This window comes from Capra hircus, chromosome 4 (genome assembly GCF_001704415.2).
Source record: "Capra hircus breed San Clemente chromosome 4, ASM170441v1, whole genome shotgun sequence".
Lineage (NCBI taxonomy): Eukaryota > Metazoa > Chordata > Mammalia > Artiodactyla > Bovidae > Capra > Capra hircus.
The window spans coordinates 120,660,070-120,683,674 of NC_030811.1; the positions used below are offsets into that span (position 1 = coordinate 120,660,070).

Genomic DNA, 23,605 nt, shown 5'->3' on the forward strand with positions numbered 1-23,605 from the left:
CAGGGCCTTTTCAAATCAGTCAGCTCTTCACATCAGGTGGCCAAAGTATTGGAGTTTCAGCTTCAACATCAGTCCTACCAATGAATACCCAGGACTGATCTCCTTTAGGATGGACTGGTTGGATCTCCTTGCAGTCCAAGGGACTCTCAAGAGTCTTCTCCAACACCACAGTTCAAAAGCATCAATTCTCCAGCACTCAGCTTTCTTCACAGTCCAATTCTCATATCCATACATGACCACTGGAAAAACCATAGCCTTGACCAGACGGACCCTTGTTGGCAAAGTAATGTCTCTGTTTTTGAATATGCATTCTAGGTTGGTCATAACTTTCTTTCCAAGGAGTAAGCGCCTTTTAATTTCATGGCCGCAATCAACATCTTCAGTGATCTGGAAGCCCAGAAAAATAAAGTCAGGTACTGTTTCCACTGTTTCCCCATCTATTTGCCATGAAGTGATAGCACCCGATGCCATGATCTTTGTTTTCTGAATGTTGAGCTTTAAGCCAACTTTTTCACTCTCCTCTTTCACTTTCATCAAGAGGCTCTTTAGTTCTTCTTCACTTTCTGCCATAAGGGTGGTGTCATCTGCATATCTGAGTTTATTAATATTTCTCCTGGCAATCTTGATTCCAGCTTGTGCTTTCTCCAGCCCAGCATTTCTCATGATGTACTCTGGGTATGAGTTAAATAAGCAGGGTGACAATATACAGCCTTGACGTACTCCTTTTCCTATTTGGAAGCAGTATGTTGTTCCATGTCCAGTTCTAACTGTTGCTTCCTGACCTGTATATAGGTTTCTCAAGAGGTAGGTCAGGTGTTCTGGTATTCCCATCTCTTTCAGAATTGTCCACAGTTTATTGTGATCTACACAGTCAAAGGCTTTGGCATAGCCAATAATGCAGAAATAGATGTTTTTCAGGAACTCTCTTGCTTTTTCCATGATCCAGCAGATGTTGGCAATTTGATCTCTGGTTCTTCTGCCTTGTCTAAAACCAGCTTGAACAACTGGAAGTTCTCAGTCCATGTATTGCTGAAGCCTGGCTTGGAGAACTTTACTAGCATGTAAGATGATTGCAATTGTGCGGTATTCTGAGCATTCTTTGGCATAGCCTTTCTTTGGAATTGGAATGAAAACTGACTTTTCTGGTCCTGTGGCCACTACTGAGTTTTCCTTATTTGCTGGTATATTGAGTGCAGCACTTTCACAGCATCATGTTTCAGGATTTGAAATAGCTCAACTGGAATTTCATCACCTCCACTAGCTTTGTTTGTAGTGATGCTTCCTAAGTCCCACTTGACTTCACATTCCAGGATGCCTGGCACTAGGTGAGTGATCACACCATCATGGGTATCTGTGTCGTGAAGATCTTTTTCGTACAGTTCTGTGTGTTCTTGCCACTTGTTCTTAATATCCTCTGCTTCTGTTAGGTCCCTACCATTTCTGTCCTTTATTGATCTCATCTTCGCATGAAATGTTCTGTTGGTATCTCTAACTTTCTTGAAGAGATCTCTAGTCTTTCCCATTCTATTGTTTTTCTCTATTCTTTGCCCTGATCGCTGAGGAAGGCTTTCTTATCTCTCCTTGCTATTCTTTGGAACTCTGCACTCAAATGGGTATATCTTTCCTTTTCTCCTTTGCTTTTCACTTCCCGTCTTTTCACAGCTATTTGTAAGGCCTCCTCAGACAGCCATTCTGCTTTTTTCCATTTCTTTTTCTTGGGGATGGTCTTGATTCCTGTCTCCTGTACAATGCCAATTGTACATTGAAGACAACTGTACTATATCCTGTACTTGGCAATTTAGACAGTTCAAAATGGTGTGAGAAACTCAGGAATGAGTAATCTTGTTTCTATCAAAAGCCACAATATTCAGGGAAAAGACAGACATCAAGTTAAGAACTTAAGAAAAATTTAACATGTATATGTGTGTATAAACGTACGTTTTGTAAATAAGAGAAATAAACATACTAACATACTAACAAGAATCTTTTCCCCAATTTAATAAACGGACATTCACCCCATTTATTTGAACATGTTCCAATTTCAATCGAAGTATTGAGGAGGAATTTTCTATACATAATGAAAGAACACCCAACTTGTTGATTGTGAACAATAATAAGCAAATTTGAAATAACCCAAATTCTGTGATTTCTCTCCTGGCATCTTTAGCTTAATATCATATATTATTTCATTCAAAGCACTCATTTTGATTTCACCAAACATCAGTACAGGAATGAACTCGAGGCAAGCTTGAAGCCTGGGTCTGCTGAAAGATGCTATACCTAGGAAATGTCTTTCAACACATCCAGTTCCACAAAGAACACTCAAGAATGTGTTGGGGTTACCTGCTCCAATTATTTGCTCCCACTAAAAGCTGCCAAGCTGATCCAAAGTTCCTGGATCAGAGACAGGAGGGTGTCATCAGCAGACAAGTCCTTGTAAGGATCTAAGAATCCTTATTTCTATTTGCAAGTATGCTGTGCTGATTGCTGAATTTCCATATTCTTTGCTATTACAGAAACTTGACACTCCCAGACTGTCAGGAGACTCCGTCAGTGGCATCACTGTCCTGATATGATGATCAAGCCAACTATCCCCACATCACTTCATATCACCAGAGCTTTCTCTTACTCATCTAGGTGCTCTCCCTAGAATGAGTGAAATTCAAAAAGATGCAGTCTCAATGCCAACAAAATGTCTAGCCTATATGGGCATGTTTGAAGAGAGGACAGAGACAGCTCACCATGCCACCATTATAAAAGCCCACAATGAGAGATGCAAATTCATATGAAACAAATACATCATTTTTCTAGTACTTTCTCTTTAGGGTCACTTAGAAATGAAATTTGGAATAGAATTAACACTTGTGGATCATCTATTCTGCATCATGGATTGTGCTAGCTACTTAAATCTCTCATTTAATCTTAATAGCTATTCAAAGTATTTTTGTTACTAGTGCCTTTTCACAAATGATTTTCACAAACATGTTGAAGTGAAGTGAAGTGACTCAGTCCTGTCCAACTCTTTGCCACCCCATGGACTGTAGCCTACTGGGATCCTCCGTCTATGGGATTTTCCAGGCAAGGGTACTGGAGTGGGTTGCCATTTCTTTCTCCAGATCACAGAGATGTTAGGTGACTTAATTTCAAAGTCTGAAAACTACTATGTGAAAGAGGCAAAGTGAAAGTGAAGTCACTCAGTTGTGCACGACTCTTTGCGACCCTGTGGACTATAGCCCACCAGGCTCCTCCATCCATGAGATTCTCTGGGCAAGAATACTGGAGTGGGTTGGCATTTCCTTCTTCAAGGGATCTTCCTGACCCAGGGATCAAACACAGGTCTCCCGCATTGCAGGCAGATGCTTTAACCTCTGAGCCACCAGGTAAACCCAAATCTTTATGACTTATTTCTTACAACTCTATTTGCTTTCCAAAGGAGTTATACTGACTTAAAATGATACCAGAACCAAAGATATTCCTCCTTCATTTTTTTTTGGTGAGAGAATTGGGTAGTTTTAATATCCAACAGGGACTACCATGCCTGGAATCAAATTCCTATATTAAAACAATATGCATTTTCATATACCCAATCTAACAGCCTATACCAAATCTCCCCTTACCAGTTAGACTTTGTATAGTCTGTGGAAGAGCAGAAATATTTTATTCAACCTCTACAATATTTTCAAATATTTGGACTATACAAGCTGCCCTCTATGTTTCAAAATCCATGAATAATAATCTTTCTACAAAATTTTCCATATTTATGTTACTTTACTTGGAAGTACTAAACCTTTGAATTTTACTATAAAATGAAGATTCCAAAACACATAGTATTCAACTTGCTGAAAGCACAGTAACAAAGGATTAGAGACTAAATTAAAAAAAAAAAAAACAACTTTAAATTCTATGTATTATGTAGCTATATTAATATGAGAATATGGGAAAATGGTAAAAGCTATCACTTTAAGAGAACTTACTCCAAAAGTACTGTGACAAGTACTTTATAAACGCTTCATTTCATATTTGCCAAAGTGTTAACTCTATTTTACAAGCAAAGTGACAATAGTAAGACAGCTCAAGTAACTTGCCCAAAGTAATACAGATAGAAAGTGAAAGTGGTAGCTGCAGCTGCAGTTTATACAACCCCAAAACCTTTACCTCTTATCGTCACAGTGTACAGCTCCTTAATTTCTATGTATCAATACTGTGAAAGTGCTGCACTCAATATGCCAGCAAATTTGAAAACCTCAGCAGTGGCCACAGGACTGGAAAAAGTCAGTTTTCATTCCAGTCACAAAGAAAGGCAATGCCAAAGAACGCTCAAACTACCATATAATTGCACTCATCTCACACACTAGTAAAGTAATGCTCAAAATTCTCCAAGCCAGGCTTCAGCAATTACGTGAACCATGAACTTCCAGATGTTCAAGCTGGTTTTAGAAAAGGCAGAAGAACCAGAAATCAAATTGCCAACATCTGCTGGATCATGGAAAAAGCAAGAGAGTTCCAGAAAAACATCTATTTCTGAATTATTGACTACGCCAAAGCCTTTGACTGTGTGGGTCACAATAAACTGTGGAAAATTCTTCAAGAGATGGGAATACCAGATCACCTGGCCTGCCTCTTGAGAAACCTGTATGCAGGTCAGGAAGCAACAGTTAAAACTGGACATGGAAAAACAGACTAGTTCCAAATAGGAAAAGGAGTACGTCAAGGCTGTATATTGTTACCCTGATTATTTAACTTCTATGCAGAGTACATCATGAGAAACGCTGGGCTGGAAGAAGCACAAGCTGGAATCAAGATTGCCAGGAGGAATATTAATAACCTCAGATATGCAGATGAAACCACCATTATGGCAGAAAGTGAAGAGGAAATAGCCTCTTGATGAAAGTGAAAGAGGAGAGTGAAAAAGTTGGCTTAAAGCTCAACACTCAGAAAACTAAGATCATGGCATCTGGACCCATCACTTCATGGGAAATAGATGGGGAAACAGTGGAAACGGTGTCAGACTTTATTTTTTTGGGCTCCAAAACCACTGCAGATGGTGACTGAAGCCATGAAATTAAAAGACGCTTACTCCTTGGAAAGAAATTTATCACCAACCTAGATAGCATATTCAAAAGCAGAGACATTACTTTGCAACAAAGTTCCGTCTAGTCATGGCTATGGTTTTTCCAATAGTCATGTATGGATGTGAGAGTTGGACTGTGAAGAAAGCTGAGCACCGAAGAATTGATGCTTTTGAACTGTGGTGTTGCAGAAGACTCTTGAGAGTCCCTTGGACTGCAAGGAGATTCAACCAGTCCATTCTAAACGAGATCAGCCCTAGGTGTTCTTTGGAAGGAATGATCCTAAAGCTGAAGCCCCAGTACTTTGGCCACCTCATGCGAAGAGTTGACTCATTGGAAAAGACTCTGATGCTGGGAGGGATTGGGGGCAGGAGGAGAAGGGGATGACAGAGGATCAGATGGCTGGATGGCATCACTGACTGGATGGACCTGAGTCTGAGTGAACTCTGGGAGTTGGTGACGGACAGGGAGGCCTGGCGTGCTGCAATTCATGGGGTCGCAAAGAGTCGGACGCGATTGAGTGACTGAACTGAACTAAAATACTGTAAACCCACCAGCCTAAAGGGTGAACCAAAGAATCCATTTTCAAAATCATGTTACCTTTAATATTTACTAACTGAAATATGAATATTATTATAGTCTGCTCTTTAAAGTCTTGTTATCAAATAACAGAAAAGATGTAACCATAACTTGGAATATTTAAACTTCTAAAAGGCTATTACTTCCCCAGTTCTAATGCTTCAAATTTCTTCATAAAAGAATAATATCTGAAAACTAAGATGAGTAACATTCCCCAAACATGAAATCTTCAATCTATCTGAGTTTGAACCTAAATACATATCTTTTTAATGTACAAGTTGCAGTTAAAAATAACATTTTAGTTTCTCCTATTATTTATCAAACACATTCATTAGACTGATTAAAAGGGCAATACAAGAATAATTTTCTATGACATGCCAAATAATAGATGAAGTCTTACCTCCATTGCTAAAGCTGTTCTCTGTTGGTCATAATGATTCAGAAGATTGGGCATGAAGGCAGTTTATAAGGCAAATCTTGGCACATCCTCAAGGTAATAGGCTCAAAGAAACAAACTGTGCCCACCTATATGGCCCACAAACATAGTCAAGGGCCGCAGACAGAAGACAATCCAACTCATAGCCATGCTTTCTCTATTGAATGAGATTCAGATGATCAGGCCTACTCAATATGTATTTTAGATCTTTGTACAACTGCAGGTCTCAGCTTGAAAGTACTTCTTCTATTTTACTGTTAAGTTCTTCAAACAGAATTACTCTTTGCACCTTCAGAGGTTTGTTAGCTAAGTCTCACAAAAGGCATTTGTTTTTGGTTTCACAATATGGGAAAATGACATCATCTTGCCTCTTCTTTTCATTTTATTACATCGGGCACCATTTGGCCAACTTGTCAAGCTGCTAACAACCACATTCCCAAACAACAGATTCCATGCTAGGAGAACAACTATTTCTTCCTTTGACTGAAATATCTGAAAAATAATTTTTTAAAAAAATTGGGAGAAATTAGCAATTTCCTCTTAAAATATTACAGGCTTGATATTAAAACTTTGATTAGCTCAGTAAAGTTGCAGGATACAAAATCAGTATACAAAAATCAGTTGCGTTTCTACACACTAACAATTAGCTACTAGAAAGAGAAATTTTAAGATACTGCCTTTGGGACTTTCTGGTGGTCCAGTGATTAAAACTGCACACATCCACTGCTGGAGCACCAGTGCACTCCCTGGTGGAGAACTAAAATTCTGAATGTCGGGAGTGTGGCTAACAACAACAATCACAAACTTTGATGAGAAATACAATACTACCTTACAGATAAAATACATGGGTATTTCATAATAAAAATACTATAGTTTTTCTACCTTATCATTCTTGCTACAGATATACCAAAGAATCCATAAATAGCATTTAAAGGTACTATTTCCTCCATCAGTTGTTTATATAAGATATAGTTTAATTTCCCATCTATAATGGTAGTTTTTCATTTGTCACAAGACATAATTGATCCATTTTGAAAAATTTGCATGCTCTTGTCCTAAATTTTATTTAAATATCTGGCACAGTTAATAACAAGTTATTTAAATTTTATTATATATGTTTTAATCATTAAATGACTCGGTAGATGGTATCTGTGAAAGGTGTAAAATATAAAGAAATCAAAAGATATGGATTCAAGCCTTTTCCCAACTATGTGAATCACAACTTCTCTGAGCTCAGAATTTTGTCTTTCTAAAAATTGCACCTCCCTATCAAAGATGGTATATGAGTGAATTATAAAATAATGTACTCTATAAGAGGTAAAGCAACATCAAACTTCAGGCAGTTTTAGTACTGAATTATAGTGGATACAAAGACTTACTTCTATCAACCAATAATGAACTGGCAAACAGAAGATTCTAAAAGTAGTATCGGGACATTTTCCCAACAATGCTTCATCCTTTTAAATAGTACAAAAATTTAGTACCTAGATAAGAGAAAATGTTTGACCAACAAATGCTTCATTACACACAGTCAGGCTGCAGAGAAGAGTCAACCCTAGAAAGTTACAGTGTGGCATATGAATGATTTCCAGTTAAAGAGTTTATACCAAGTTTCAGAGTCTGACTTGACACTGCCTTCCCTGGGGGCTTCCCTGGTGGCTCAGATGGTAAAGAATCCACCTGCAATGCTAGAGACATGGGTTCGATCCCTGGGTTGGTAAGATTCCCTGGAGGAGGAAATGGCAACCCACTCCAGTATTCTTGCCTGGAGAATTCCATGGACAGAGGAGCCTGGCAGGCTACAGTCCATGGGGTTGCAGAGAGTTGGATCCAACTTTCACTTTCACTTTTTTTCTAGAGACAAAACTATGCACCTCTTTTGGGGCTGGAAGGGTAGGTAGAGTTGGAGGCAGGACTGGTAGGAAAAAAGGATATTATAAAACTATCATACTTGCATTTGGTTTTGTAATGATGTTAAATCTGCTTTTACTTTCTTTTCGTTTCACGGATGTCAAATATTTCTGTTTGAAGTACACAACCTCGGCTGGGAAAACATGAGGAAAGCCAGTTCAGAAATTCTCAAGAGACCCAGGTAAACAGGACAACTCAAATAGTTATTAGGGCCCGTGACAGCTTAGACCCTGAGAACTTGAACCGGCTTGGCTAAAGCAGAGAAACTGTCCTTTGTGCACTACCAATGACAGGGACCTCTGCATTCCAAGCTTTAATTACTGGGCAGAAAAAACTATTTTGAGACAGTAAAGCCATGGCTGAATCTTCCCAATTTCTCCCCCAAGCATATGGTCTTGAGCAGAAGAAGGGAAAAGGAAAGTCTACAACCTTAGGAATTAGGAACACCAAACTTACAAGCAACCTCTGCCTCAAATTCTAATCTCTCTAATATTGAAATCTCTAAATCAGAAATATTTGTTAAAACTTCTTGGCCTGTCATATTTTTTCCTCCTTCAAGGTGGGCCCAGAAATGTGATGTCTGGCTATGGAAAAGTGATATTAAACACAGTCATGTATATTTAAGCTTAATTATCATGCAGCACGGTAACAATTATGCATATCATTAAATGTGTCAAATAAGCCCTGAAAGCTTTATTTAGCTACAGTATCGAAACATCCATATAAGTTCCTTTTTTGTAGTTTGCTGCTTATGTGGCATGTTCATCTGCTTGCAACTTTAAAAAAAAGTAACAGGAACACTGCTCCCTACTGAATATGTATATAACAATGAGAATTTCAAAAATTTCATTTAGACTATTTTTCAAGCAGTATGGGTTCCAAATTTACAGTTCAAAGATTACCATACAAAACTTGAGGAAGCAACAAAGTAATATTGAGTTTTTTAAACTAGATGAGAAACCCCCTTATACTTCTGTCTACTCTATTTTACTTGTTTTTCTCTCAGTTATTCCTTTTGCCTCATTTACAAACAATGCTTCTCACAGACTTACAAAAGTGCTTTCCTTTATGTACTTTAACATTCAAATTTCCATATATCAAAACATTTTTGTAAACTTATTTTTAGGCTGGGGTAGGATAAAACCTTAATACATTAAGACTGTAGTTTATGATTATTAAGATAAATAAGAAAAAAATGTAGAATGCCATGAGACAAGAAGAAAAATAGGAACAGTAAAAATATTAAGGAATTTATATTTCTTCCAAATCAGAGGTTCCCTAATTTTAATGTACAGCAGATTCATAGAAACCCCATTGGTCTAAGAAATCCGAACCTCTGGAAAATGAATGGTGAACATGCATTCTAACGATTATCTTGGTACTGTTACAAGTGATCTATAAGTCATATTTTGATAAATACTATTCTAAAATAGAATAATTTAAAACAGTACAGGATATTTGCACATAATTATGTGCTTAGCAAATGTAATATATAAAATGAATTTCTTAAAAAGCAGATAAAGAATACTACCTTAATAGAAAAATGGGAAAAGGACATAAATTTACAAAAGAAATACAAATGTCCAGCAAACATATGAAAAGATATTCAACTTTACCAATAAAAACATACAAGCATGAGAGATAACATTTTTGCCAATCAGATGAGCAAAGTAAGAATAATAGAACACAGTATAGGAGACGGTTCAGAAAAAATAATATATTCAACATTCCAACACTTAGAAATTTTTTTTTTTTGGCTGTCCCACATGGCTTGCAGAATCTTAGTTCCCCAAACAAGGCCTGAACCCGGCCCAGGGTAGTGAAGTGTCTAACCACTAGACCACCAGGAAATTCTCCAGTTTCAAATACTACTGGAGGAAAAGCAAACTAGTTGGTATTTCAAAAAAATAGCTATGGACACCAAAAGCCCTTAAAATGTATATAATTTGATTCAGCAGACCTATTCTGCAACTTATTCTAAGAAAGTAAACTGATGTATAACTGAAATGTTAGTACAACATTGTTTATAAAATAAAAACCCAGAGGCAATCTGAAAGTCTACCAATAAGGAACTGGATAAACTACGGTACAACCAACACATAACACACTCACTAAAAATGATGAGCAAGATCTGTATATGCTGACTTGAAAAGACAGTAACTCAATAAGTGAAAAATAAAATTTTAAATGGTTTATAAAACAGCATATAGTCTCCCACTTTTGTCAAAAACATACATACATGGAACAGAATAAAACTATCTGAACTGTTTGAAAATACAATATTATAGGGACTTCTCTGGCAATCCAGGGATTAGGACTCCACACTGCTACTTCAGGGAGCTCAAGTTTGATCCCTGGTCAGGGAATTAAGGTCTCACATTGCACAGCATGGTCAAAAACCAAAAAAGTAGTAAAGTATTATAAATGCTGAAATGTTATTTTAAAATCTGTCACATGTTATTTGTGTATGGGAAAATTAAGTCTGCTAAATCTATAAACATGTGCTGACAATACTACTACTTAAATCAATGATTTCCTGGCTGTTAAGTAATAAGCCAAGGGACACAAAAATGCCCTACTACAGGTTGCAAGGAAAGCAAAAAAAAAAAAAAAAAATGATGATAAACTTAGAATGGGTCAAAAATTGATTTTCAATACTGAAGAAAAATCAGATCACCTCTCAGCTGAACCAAATATTACACACAGTTAAAAAAAAAAAAAAAAACTTCTGATATATATTCTAAATTGCTTTTCAATAACATAATGAAATAAGTGCTTCTAATCAGGATCACGTGAGTATGGATAGCAACAGTCCTTTTTCCTAAAAGAACCACCCTTGAATAAGCTGCAAGTTTCAGATAGCAGGACACAGAATATTGAGGAAACCAGGAAATACTGACAAAATACAGCAACTGATCACATACAGGTTAAAAGATTTTTTGCATTCTTTTTGATATTGTATCTTTTACTATAGGAATCTGCAGAATCTCAGCTGAACAAAGGAAATTGCTGGAGTAACTGGAGGAAACAGTCTCAGGCTCCAAAGACCAGTAAAAATGAGGGGTCTCGCAACAGTTTTTCATGCCCTAACCCTGAGAAAAGAGACATTTACTTCTTTATAGAGCAATATAAGATATGTGGAAAACTAATTTCAGATTAAGTGACCTGATGATTATTTCATCAGAAAACAAAAAGGACTAAATACATTTAACCCTACACTTTAATTTTTATCAATGTGTAACGTCAGGAATCTGATATTCCCCAATTTACCAGTTCTCTTTTGATGATAGAAAGTTTAGTTCAGTTCAGTTCAGTGGCTCAGTCGCGTCCGACTCTTTGCGACCCCATGAATTGCAGCATGCCAGGCCTCCCTGTCCATCACCAACTCCCGGAGTTTACCCAAAACTCATGTCCATTGAGTCAGTGATGCCATCCAGCCATCTCATCCTCTGTTGTCCCCTTCTCCTCCTGCCCCCAATCCCTCCCAGAATCAGGGTCTTTTCCAATGAGTCAGCTCTTCACATCAGGTGGCCAAAGTACTGGCGTTTCAGCTTTAGCATCAGTCCTTCCAATGAACACCCAGGTCTGATCTCCTTTAGGATGGACTGGTTGTACCTCCTTGCAGTCCAAGGACTGTCAAGAGTCTTCTCCAACACCACAGTTCAAAAGCATCAATTCTTCGGTGCTCAGCTTTCTTCACAGTCCAACTCTCACACCCACACATGACCACTGGAAAAACCATAGTCTTGACTAGATGGATCTTTATTGGCAAAGTAATGTCTCTGCTTTTGAATATGCTATCTAGGTTGGTCATAACTTTTCTTCCAAGGAGTAAGCATCTTTTAATTTCATGGCTGCAATCACCTTCTGCAGTGATTGTGGAGCCCCCAAAAATAAACTCTGACACTGTTTCCCCATCTATTTCCCATGAAGTGATGGGACCGGATGCCATGATCTTAGTTTTCTAAATGTTGAGCTTTAAGCCAACTTTTTCACTTTCACCAAGAGGCTCTTTAGTTCTTCTTCTCTTTCTGCCGTAAGGGTGGTGTCATCTGCTTATCTGAGGTTATTGATATTTCTCCTGGCAATCTTGATTCCAGTTTGCTTCTTCCAGCCCAGCATTTCTCACGATGTACTCTGCATGTAAGTTAAATAAGCAGGGTGACAATATACAGCCTTGACATACTCCTTTTCCTATTTGGAGCCAGTCTGTTGTTCCATGTCCAGTTCTAACTGTTTAATTTTTATCAATGTGGAACATCAGGAATCTGATATTCCCCAATTTACCAGTTCTCTTTTGATGATAAAAAGTAAAAGCCCCTAAAATAAGTTGAGTATTTGTCCTGAAGACCAGCAATAAAGGGGATGCAATCTTGGAAGAATGTCTTCAGAGGCTGGCTACAAAGCCAGACCCAAAGAACTCAGGTGGGAAAAGCGGGAGATGGCAACTGTGAAGACGAAAGAAGGCAGGCAGAATCCAAGAAGAGACAATGACAAAAGTGGGCCCTGGGGGCTTGTCAGCAAGGCCCTGCAACAAAAGATGTTAGCAATTCTATTCCAATTCACACTTTCTGTACAGAAAGTGATTCATCTTTCTCAGCTTAGATTTACTTATCTTGACATACCATAAATGTACGTAACATTTTGCGTTTCCAATTCAGAAATTAAAGATTGCCTCAAACACACTGGCTACAATGGGCTGCTACTGCTAAGTCGCCTCAGTAGTGTCTGACTCTGTGCGACCCCACAGACGGCAGCCCACCAGGCTCCCCCGTCCCTGGGATTCTCCAGGCAAGAACACTGGAGTGGGTTGCCATTTCCTTCTCCAATGCATGAAAGTGAAATCACTCAGTCGTGTTCGACTCTTAGCGACCCCATGGACTGCAGCTTACCAGGCTTCTCCGTCCATGGAATTTTCCAGTCAAGAGTACTGGAGTGGGGTGCCATTGCCTTCTCCAAGCTACAATGGGAATAGGAGGATATTCTTTTGTCTTTCTTCAGTTTTCCAAGACTGCATTATAAGGATTAGCAATCACTACTTCTGAAACTTTTTCTCTCAAGGAAATTATCATCTTGTTAGAGAGCAAAGTACACAGTGAGAGCATATCACTGCTCAAAGTGCTAGATTCTTTTTCCTAAAACTCATGTGGGTTTTGGTCTTCTGTTTTCCATATCTTATTTAACAAATAAATTCATTCTCAGGATACAGTTTTCTGGTTGCTAAAGCTTATATAGCTCCATATTTAATTCATCAGAGAAGGCAATGGCAACCTACTCCAGGACTCTTGCCTGGAAAATCCCATGGGTGGAGGAGCCTGGTAGGTCACAGCCCATGGGGTCGCAGTGGGACAGGAATGAGCGACTTCACTTTCACTTTTCACCTTCATGCATGGGGGAAGGAAATGGCAACCCACTCCAGTGTTCTTGTCTGGAGAATCCTAGGAACAGGGGAGCCTGGTGGGCTGCTGTCTATGGGGTCGCACAAAGTTGGATACGACTGAAGCGACTTAGCAGCAGCATATTTAATTCATAGGGCCTAGATTCTTACTAATCTCAAGGCATCACTTTGCTACTTTATCTAATTTTTAAAGTCCATCTAGCCATCTACTGATTACAAAAGATAATCTAATCTTCCAGTGTGCTGAGTGGTGGGGCTTAAAAAAATATAGGAAAAACAAATACATTAAAGTTCAAAATTAAAATGAACAGTAGGCATCAAATTCCAGTCCATCTGACAAATTATACATTACTTTTAATATTAAAGACAGCAGAAGATCTTTTAAAACTAAAAACAAAATTGGAAAGTTAAAAGATGGCCAGAGTTTGGATTAAGGGAAAAAAAAAAAAAAAACAGGTTGAAATTCCAGCCTGGTTTCCCTTTTCCATTGAAATATGTTCAGAAAATGTTCTAGTATCAAGCTCCTGATTTTTTTTTTCCCTTTTAGTATGGTTGTATGTGTTGACTATAAAATTAGTTTAATGAGATAAACTTTGGGGACCAGGATTTTTTTGTTTTAGGCCTACTAGCCTAGTTGTTTGGAGAAGGCAATGGCACATTCCAGTATACTTGCCTGGAAAATCCCGTGGATGGAGGAGCCTGGTAGGCTGCAGTCCATGGGGTCCCTAAGAGTCGGACAGGACTGATTGACTTAACTTTCTCTTTTCACTTTCATGCACTGGAGAAGGAAATGGCAACCCAAGCCAGTGTTCTTACCTGGAGAATCCCAGGGATGGCAGCGCATTGCCATATATGGGGTCGCACAGAGTCGGACATGACTGAAGTCACTTAGCAGCAGCAGCAGCCTGCTGTTTTTTCTTAAACTTCATTCACAGCGCATTCCTTGGATCCACCAAAACTGTTGTAAGTTCTCAGCAAAAAAAATTGTAACTCAGAGGGACAGGGAGAGGGTGGGATGATTTGGGAGAATGGCATTCTAACATGTATACTATCATGTAAGAACTGAATCGCCAGTCTATGTCTGATGCAGGATACAGCATGCTTGGAGCTGGTGCATGGGGATGACCCAGAGAGACGTTATGGGGAGGGAGGTGGGAGGGGGGGGTTCATGTTTGGGAACGCATGTAAGAATTAAAGATTTTAAAATTTTAAAAAAATAAAAAATAAAACATTTTAAATCTTAAAAAAAAAAATTGTAACTCAAAGATAGATTCATCATATCTGATGCAACAGTCAGTTAAAACTGCTTTCTAGTGAACAAGGAGTTGTTATACTTCAAACATTCATTCCTAACCTTCTAGAAATGCCACTATTAAAAACCTTCACTTCTTTCCTCAAGACACTGTGACCCTTCTCCTCCCAAATCTACACTGAACAATTCCTCTCATACATATTTCAAAGTCTTGCTTTTCATTTGCCCTACTGCTCTTTTTGTGGGCATTTGCAGCTTTTCTAATTCTAGAGATTTAGGGGTTAAAAAACACTTGAAGCCAACACTGCTCTTCCCTGTGAAAGAAGGTAAAGATGCAGTAAGAACTGTTTCCTATCACATGTCTCCTGAAGAAAATAAAGTTAACACCAGTCTAACATCAACACACTAACACGCTCAGGATAAGTTTTCAGTATGAAATCTCATAGTTTTACTAACATATACGAAATTTAAGTTGGGGAGAGAGATTTTTTGCCTGTCAAGTGGGCAACAGAGGACTTACAGTGAGTTTAAAACCCCCTCTCTTTGCCCAATGATGACTCTCATAACATTGTGCTATACAAAGAAAGAACATGCACTTTAATATTTATCTTCCCCTCAAGCCTCCCTACTTCAAATATCTCAAGCATGACTGGGGAATCTCTGTAGAAAAATCCATCCAAATGTTCAAAGCACAAAATAAAGCTCAGAGGAATACAGTACCTAAGATGAAAAAAGGGATGAAAGAACCTATAGTCCTTTCTTCTTCTATTAATAGGGCACTGGTAGATTTAGGAGAGATGTAGAGTCAGGGAATATCAGTGGATGAGGAAAAAAAAAAAAAAACGGAGGAGGAAAGAGAAAGACAATACGCTTTATTAACTACCTTATTTTCCTGACAGTTTCAAAGCATTTGGGTGAAGGGGGGTAGAGGAGGAACCTGTTATTTCACAAAATAAAAGGCAACACTGTAAGAAGAATTGCATCTCAATTATCTTTTATTTTCAGCTCTATCCTTGCAAGCCTGCCCACTTAAGCTTTTACATCACTTTCCAATCTTATCACCTCTATGTTGTGGTTTGGTACTTCAAACACTTCCCCCCCCCCCCCCCCCCTTCTTCTTCTGGAGGAAAAAGATGGTACTGATTTGCTTGAAACTATGGATGGGGAAAAAAAATACAGATGGAAAGCATTATCTTGAAGAGTAAATGGTTCTTAATAACAGAACTAGGGATTTATCTATCCCTTTGACTGTCAGCACACCACTAAAGGCTAAAAGAAGGCTCAAGAGGGAGGTAACATCCCCCTTGTCAAGTCTTTGTTTCCTTGCTCCTGTGGTATTAGCTTTACCAACTAACCCAATTCCCGTAAATAAACATTACAGGTCTCTCCAAACTACTTCTATAAAATAAGATCTTGTTTGACCAACCTTTTAGAGCAGTCATTTATTTACATAGCGGCTGGTCTGCTCCGCTGCTCTGTCTGCCTACATTCAGAAGGGAACCAAAATTCAAAATTTCATTTATTCTGGGCCAAAAACCAGAACTTTTGTCCTCCTTCCTAGATATTTCGTAACTTCAACTTGACTCCTCTGCCTAAATTAATGGCATATGCTTTTGTTCTTTTAAGAAATAAAGGAAAAACACCCCTTTTTCTCTTACTGAGGAAGGAACCTAACTCTGAAAAAGACGTGTAGGAAGATGCTAAAATGTCCTGAAATGTTTAACAGCACCTTATTTCAGAGGCTATGGATGAACCTCCCCGCGGTACCCCAGGGCAAACACACGGAGCGTCCAAGGGGGCAGAGGGGGAAGCCTCGAGGAGGAATATGCAAAACTGACGGGGAGGGAGGAGAGCGGACAACTTTCAGGACTAGAAACAGGAGGCAGTCAAGATGCTGCGACGCCGCCCGGACCCCGGGAAGCCCCGACGACACCCGCACCCCCGCACCCAGCCCTCGGTGCATCGTCCTCCTACCCAGCGGCCGCGTGCTCCACCCACAGCCCCCAGCGGCCCAGGAGCGCCACACGCCCCCGCGGCGCCGACCGAGCCCCAGGGCTGGGCTAAGGGCGGCGCGGAGAGAGCGCGGGCCACACTCGAACAGGTTGCTCAGCGCGGGCTCGGGACTGAGAGGGTTAATCCAGTCCGCGGGCATCGTTCCGCCTCAGCGCCCAGCCCCAAATTCGGGCTCCACCGCCGGCCCGCCGCCCACCCAGAGAAAGCCCCGAGACACGCCCTCCACAGCGCGGCGCCCAAGACTTTTGTTTTGGCGGCGACGAGAATAACGATCCCTGAGGAGGAGGTGCCGCGGCTGCTGGTGGCTCTCCCGCACAGGGTTGGTTAGACCGAGGAGCGGGCAGCCGCGGCGGCACCTCCTCAGTCCCCACTCCCGAGTCCTTTTCCCGCTGAGCCGGACGGGAAGGGGCCTGCACGACCCGGGGCTCACCTCACACCTCGGGGCCGGGCTCCCGGGGGGCTGCGGCGCTGGCCAGGGGCGGCCGCAGGTCCCTCTGGTAACCGGAGCCAGCGAGGACCACCAGCGTGCGCCTCGGAGGGACCGCGAGCTTTCTCGATGGCCGGGGCGCATGCGCACGCACGTAGGGCACAGGCGCGCTGCGCACGCTCCGCCGAGCGCTCCTATTTTGAGCCGGGCTTCTGGATACCCGTTTGCAGGTTTCCTTGTTCTTTACCTCGCGCGGAGGCTGATGCCTGGCCCTGTCCTGCTCCGGCGTAGTCGTTCCAAGCTCTGGAAGCTTTTCTTAAATGCCCTCAGTCCCCTTTGCAAAAAGCTCTCCCTTCCTTCCCTCCTGAGACAGTGCAGCGACTCTCATCACTCAAGCCTGGAACGCTATTATTGTGAGACCACCAAAACCCGTTTCGAGAACCAGCGTGCCCCCTGAGGACGCGGGGGTTGGAGACGGTTAAGAGGCGGGTGCTGAGAGTGGTACTGGGTGCAGATGGAGGTAGTCACCTTTCATATTGCAGAGCTCCAGGCTGAAGCAGCAGAACAGATACCCTCTTTACCAACACCCACTTTAGTGAGCAGGTGGGGCTTGAGGCTATCGGTGGCATTCCCTATCTTCTGTTCTTTGGCAAATGTTTCTTCTCTCTTATTCTTCATAAGTGATTTTATTTTGTTTTGTTTTGTTTTGTTTTGTTTTCTACACAAGCTATTTCAGAACTTAAAGATTCCTTAGAAATCATCTAAACCTAACCTGTCATTATTCAGACGCGGAAAAGAAAGGTCCAGAAAGGTTTAAAAGACTTAGCCTAAGCCAGGCAGCGTTTTGAGGGCTGAGTCTGGATTCATTCATTCCAAGGCAAAGCTGTTACCTTTGCCTCCATCATTTTACCTGCCTTCCTTTCTCTTCCTTTTCCTCCCTTTTCAACCTAGACGTCACAGGCATCATTTTGTTCTATGGTAGCACCCAGGACTTAAAGAAATACTTTGCTCTTGTAGCATAGTATGACTGTACTTAACCTTATTCAACTGTACACTTGGTTAAGATGGTGTATTTTAATATAATCTGTCTGAATCTTTGCCACCCCATGTTAGGAGACTGACCAAAAACAGCTATATAATCTGTGGTTTGTCCAAACCCTTGGGACACATCTCTGTGGCATCTTTAATTATAGGCAACTATTTTATACAAAGAAAAGTGAAAGTGTTAGTCCCTCAGTCGTGTCCGACTCTTTGCAATCCAATGGACTGTAGCCACCAGGCTCCTCTGTCCATGGACTTCTCAAGGCAAGAATACTGGAGTGGATTGCCATTCCCTTCTCCAGGGGATCTTCCCGACCCAGGGATGGAACCCAGGTCTCCTGCATTGCAGCCAGATTCCTTACTGTTTGAGCCACCAGTGAAACAATCTTTTTTAAAGGTGATCCCTAAATGATAATAAATACTGGGCTTAGACAGTCGTAAATATAGTTCAAAGTCAGAAGATGAGCTATGGGAATTGCATCATAAAAGGGATCTGAAATGACATTTTCAATTTCATTAATAAATACTAATGCAATAATATTTTTTTTTTAAGTAAGGTTGATCCTTAGGCTGATTCTTATTAAGTCATTGTGTTTTGTGGAACCAAAACTGCCTCTATTGAGGCTGAGTGAAGAAGCTAAGAGCATTTATGAAAATCAGTGTGGACCTCCTTAAGGTACTTCTAGGTCCCTTGTACCTTGAGATCCTCTAAAGATGTGCTGCTCTCACATTTTTATGCAATTTACACATGGTGTTGTGAAAACTGTCAGGCATAGAACATATCTTGGCTCCTAGTGGGAGGTGAGAATGATGTAGAAATTATCATTGAATGTATCAACATGATCACATCTCTTATGAGGCCAAACATGTATATATCAGTTCAGTTCAGCTCAGTCGCTCAGTCATGTCTGACTCTTTGCGACCTCATGAATTGCAGCACACCTGGCTTCCCTGTCCATCACCAACACCCGGAGTTCACCCAAACTCAGGTCCATTGAGTCAGTGATGCCATCCAGCCATCTCATCCTCTGTCGTCCCCTTCTCCTTCTGCCCCCAGTCCCTCCCAGCATCAGAATCTTTTCCAATGAGTCAACTCTGCGTGAGGTGGCCAAAGTACTGGAGTTTCAGTTTTAGCATCAGTCCTTCCAAAGAATACCCAAGACTGATCTCCTTTAGAATGGACTGGTTGGATCTCCTTGCAGTCCAAGGGACTCTCAAGAGTCTTCTCCAACACCACAGTTCAAAAGCATCAATACTTTGGAGCTCACCTTTCTTCACAGTCCAACTTTCACATCCATACATGACCACTGGAAAAACCATAGCCTTGACTAGATGGACCTTTGTTGAAAAGTAATGTCTGCTTCTGAATATGCTATCTAGGTTGGTCATAACTTTCCTTCCAAGGAATAAGCATCTTTTAATTTCATGGCTGCAATCACCATCTGCAGTGATTTTGGAGCCCCCAAAAATAAAGTATGACACTGTTTCCACTGTTTCCTCATCTATTTCCCATGAAGTGATGGGACCGGATGCCATGATCATTTTCTGAATGTTGAGCTTTAAGCCAGCTTTTTAACTCTCCTCTTTCACTTTCATCAAGAGGCTTTTTACTTCCTCCTCACTTTCTGCCATAAGGGTGGTATCATCTGCATATCTGAGGTTATTGATATTTCTCCCGGCAATGTTGATTCCAGCTTGTGCTTCTTCCAGCCCAGCGTTTCTTATGATGTACTCTGGGTATGAGTTAAATAAGCAGGGTGACAATATACAGCCTTGACATACTCCTTTTCCTATTTGGAACCAGTCTGTTGTTCCATGTCCAGTTCAAACTGCTGCTTCCTGACCTGCATACAGGTTTCTCAAGAGGCAGGTCAGGTGGTCTGGTAAACATGTATGTATAAGCATATATATATATAAGCATAAAAAGTGGACAAGATGGCGGCACACTAATTTCATGACAGTGGATGCCTCTAGGCAGGCAGGGTGAAAAATGAGATCTGGGCAGCATGTAAAAGAGGCTTCAAGTGTTAATCACATACATGAAGCAAAATGTTAACATTTAAAAAAATCTCTGCAGGGAGAAAAGGGTGTTTCTTAGGCAAATCTGTAAACTTTTCTTTATGGTTGAAATGTTTCCTTTAAAAATAATGTTGAGGGACTTCCCTGGTGGTCCAGTAACTAAGATTCCACCCTCCCATGGCAGAGGACCTAGGTTTAATCCCTGATCTGGGAACTAGTGAAAGACAGGGAAGCCTGGCATGCTGCAGTTCATGGGGTTGCAGAGTCAAACACAACTTAGCAACTGAAGAACAACTGGGAACAAGATCCCACATACTGTAACTAAAGATCAAAGATCTTGTGTGTTGCAACTAAGATCCAGTGCAGCCAAATAAATATTTTTAAAGGAATTTTAAAAATTTTTAAATGAAAGTAATGTTAAATGTTCAAGGACATTGAGCCAATGTGCTCACCGTGAACACGATGTGAATGGTGCTGTTCACTGGGGGATCAGCAGTCACACTGATGAAGGGCTTAACAAGGAGAGGTCCAGAGGATGCTAGTTGAGAGGATCAATGAAAGGGACCTTTTTTTTTTTTTTCAGGGATAAAAATATTCAGATCTAACAGGGATAAAGTGTCAAGCTCTCTTTAATCCCATCTTTCTTTTATTCAATGTTATAACCACCAATAGAAACTCTTTAATGAGCAGGAACTTCACCAAGACCCAACATTCTCCCAGGGAGTTGTTAAAACTGGTCTCTTTCCGGATGAACCCGTTTTGAAACCATCCATGTTAACTGGTAATACATGGTAATTTAGTATTGCATCTACTTACCTTCCCCAGGCCTTCACCCCTGCAAAAGTCTTTGTTTATTCATTTTACATACAACCTGATCATAAAATGTACAACCATACTTAAAACCATTGGGCTTTAATTCAGACAACATAATTTCTGATTTCAATTTGGCCACTTACTGATCCTTTGTCAACTCTAAAGAAAGCAGCAACCTCTATGAGCTTTACTTTTCATTTTCTTTTTAAATGGGAGATATACGAATGCTGCCTATTTCAAAACAATGAAACAATATAAACATAGGGTTTACATTTATTTACCATGGAAGAGAGTACATTTTTATTTATTTTAGGAAACATGAGATAATGAGAAAAGTCTTTTATTTTTAATTTGGTTAGCTGCTGCCCATAAGAACTGTTTTACACTTCCCAGACGTCCCTTCTGAAATGTTGTTTTTCTCCAGCATTAGTTTATAGTTCTATCACAGTAGTTATTTCTACACTGCATTTTCAAATCCTCCTTGTTAGATTTTTTTTTTATTCTTGCATTCTCACTCTGCCTCTCATTACATGGTAGATGCTTCATAAATTTAATTAGTTAAATTAGACCAGATCGTAAAATCTCCCAAATTTGGAGTTATCCTTATTTAAGCATGCCATCTGCTGGTTCCCTGGTTCTTTAATCCAATAAATTAAAATTCATGTTGAAGAATTGCTGAGTTTGTGTGTTGGGCAATTTTCCCGCGTTCTTCCACCTCCTGTGTGCAGTTGCTATTCTTTCATTGAACCTCTCAGGAATTGTTTTTCCTGCAACCTTCTTTTACCTGTTGGCCACTCGAAAAGCCCTGAGAAACAGAGTTCACGTTTCCGAACCCTGGAGTGACCAGAAAAATGTAACTGGGCATGCTCAGTAGGTTGGCCTGATTGGAAACATACTTAAGGCTTGAATGGGGGCATTTAATGCTGTTTGTTTCAGGATTGGCTGCATCTTCGTCCTAGCATTATATTGAGAGATGGCAGCCTTTCCCACCCTCTGGGCACTCACACTTTTCCATTTTGTCCGTGTGCCCAATTTTGGAGCCAGCCCTCTAGGATCTCCCGGCCAATCAAGAGACCACACATTGTTGCTTAAGAGACCCTGGATGCCAGCGAAAAGATTTATAGGTAGTGATTGGCCTACTGGAAGGGGTGGGGGCTAGACGGAGTCACAGAAACAGGAGCTATGGCAACACCAGTGCTAGAGGCTTGAGGAGAAAGTCTTGAAGAGAAAGACTTAAAGAGGTGAGAGAAGTGATCACTGCGTGAAAAAAATGGAGACTCTTTTGAGAGCTCTTCTCTGAGGTCCTCCTGGGCTTCTCACGAGCCTTGGCAGTGACCCTGGGAATTACATTTTGTTCTGTTAGCAGTTAAATTACCAGATGCATCATATATGAAATTAACAACCAACAAATAATTACTTCTATGCTTATCAAAGCACTAGCTCTCTGCATTGTTTATAGTTTCTCTTTGTTTCCACCTAGTTGAATGTAAGATGAATTCATATTTAAATTTAACCGTACCCTATTTCCTGATCATTTCCTGGTAATCTATTTCCTTCTCTGATGATACTGCAGTGTACAATGGGTTAGCTGTGTGTTAGTGTTCTGTTCTGTAAACGCCAAATAAGAACCCGATTATCCTGTCTAACCCTAGTGCTCAGTTCCTAATGAGTTTTACCTTCTTTGCCACTAGCTTTAATCCTTAAACCACCTCACCTCCACTATTGTGTTCATTCATTCCGCTGATTTAGACAAGTTTTTATTGAGCATCTACTGTGTACTACTGAGTTTAGGATTCAGGTGAGCACATTCAGAAAACCACATTAGCAAAAAAGCACCAGTTTTGTACCACATTCTCTGATCTGAAGTAGTGTGTCTGTACAGATAGTGCATGAAGGGAGAGGAAGGAGGATGAACTAAAAAGATGAATTCATGGTGTACCTAGATTAACATGCTAAGGATTCTGTAGCCATTATCGAGTCTCTGAAGGTTTTCGAGCTGAAAAATGACTAACAGACCTTTTAAAAACTACTTCCCTGAATAGAGTAGTGGTTAGCCAAAGTTGGGGAGTATGGAAATGTGGAGATATTGACCAAAGGGTACAAACTTCAGTTATAAAATAAATAAGTTCTAGAGACCTTATGTACAGCATGGTGACTATGTGGTGATGGTGGTGGTAGTTTAGTCGCTAAGTTGTGTCCCACTCTTGCAACCCCATGGACTGTAGCCCACCAGGTTCCTCTGTCCATGGGATTCTCCAGGCAAGAATACTGGAGTGGGTTGCCATCTACTTCTTCAGGGGTTCTTCCTGCCCAGGGATCATGGCGACTATAGTTAATAATAATATATTATATACTTGAAATTTGCTAAAAGAGTAGATCTCAACGGTAATCACACACACAGAAGTGCACACATGCACACACACACACGCACACATGCACGCACGCACATGCACGCACACACATGCACACACACACAGTAACAATGGGAGGTGATGGATATGTTATATAGTTTGATTGTGGTAAGCATTCCACAATGTGTACACATATTAAAACATCACCTTAAATATATACATTTTTATTTGTTAAAAAAAACCCTCTTGTAGTAGACTGTAATCTCCATTATAGTCAAGACTTGTCTTTATACTTC

The 23,605-nt window shown here is 40.3% G+C and overlaps 1 long non-coding RNA gene across 1 annotated transcript in view; it reads right to left on the reverse strand.

Moving 5' to 3' along the window:
* Nucleotides 1-17,198, reverse strand: part of LOC108635861 — a 65,883-nt gene extending 48,685 nt beyond the window's left edge. The window contains exon 1 of the long non-coding RNA XR_001917999.1: nucleotides 17,089-17,198. This is a non-coding gene — a long non-coding RNA (uncharacterized LOC108635861). The remainder of the gene's footprint in view (nucleotides 1-17,088) is intronic.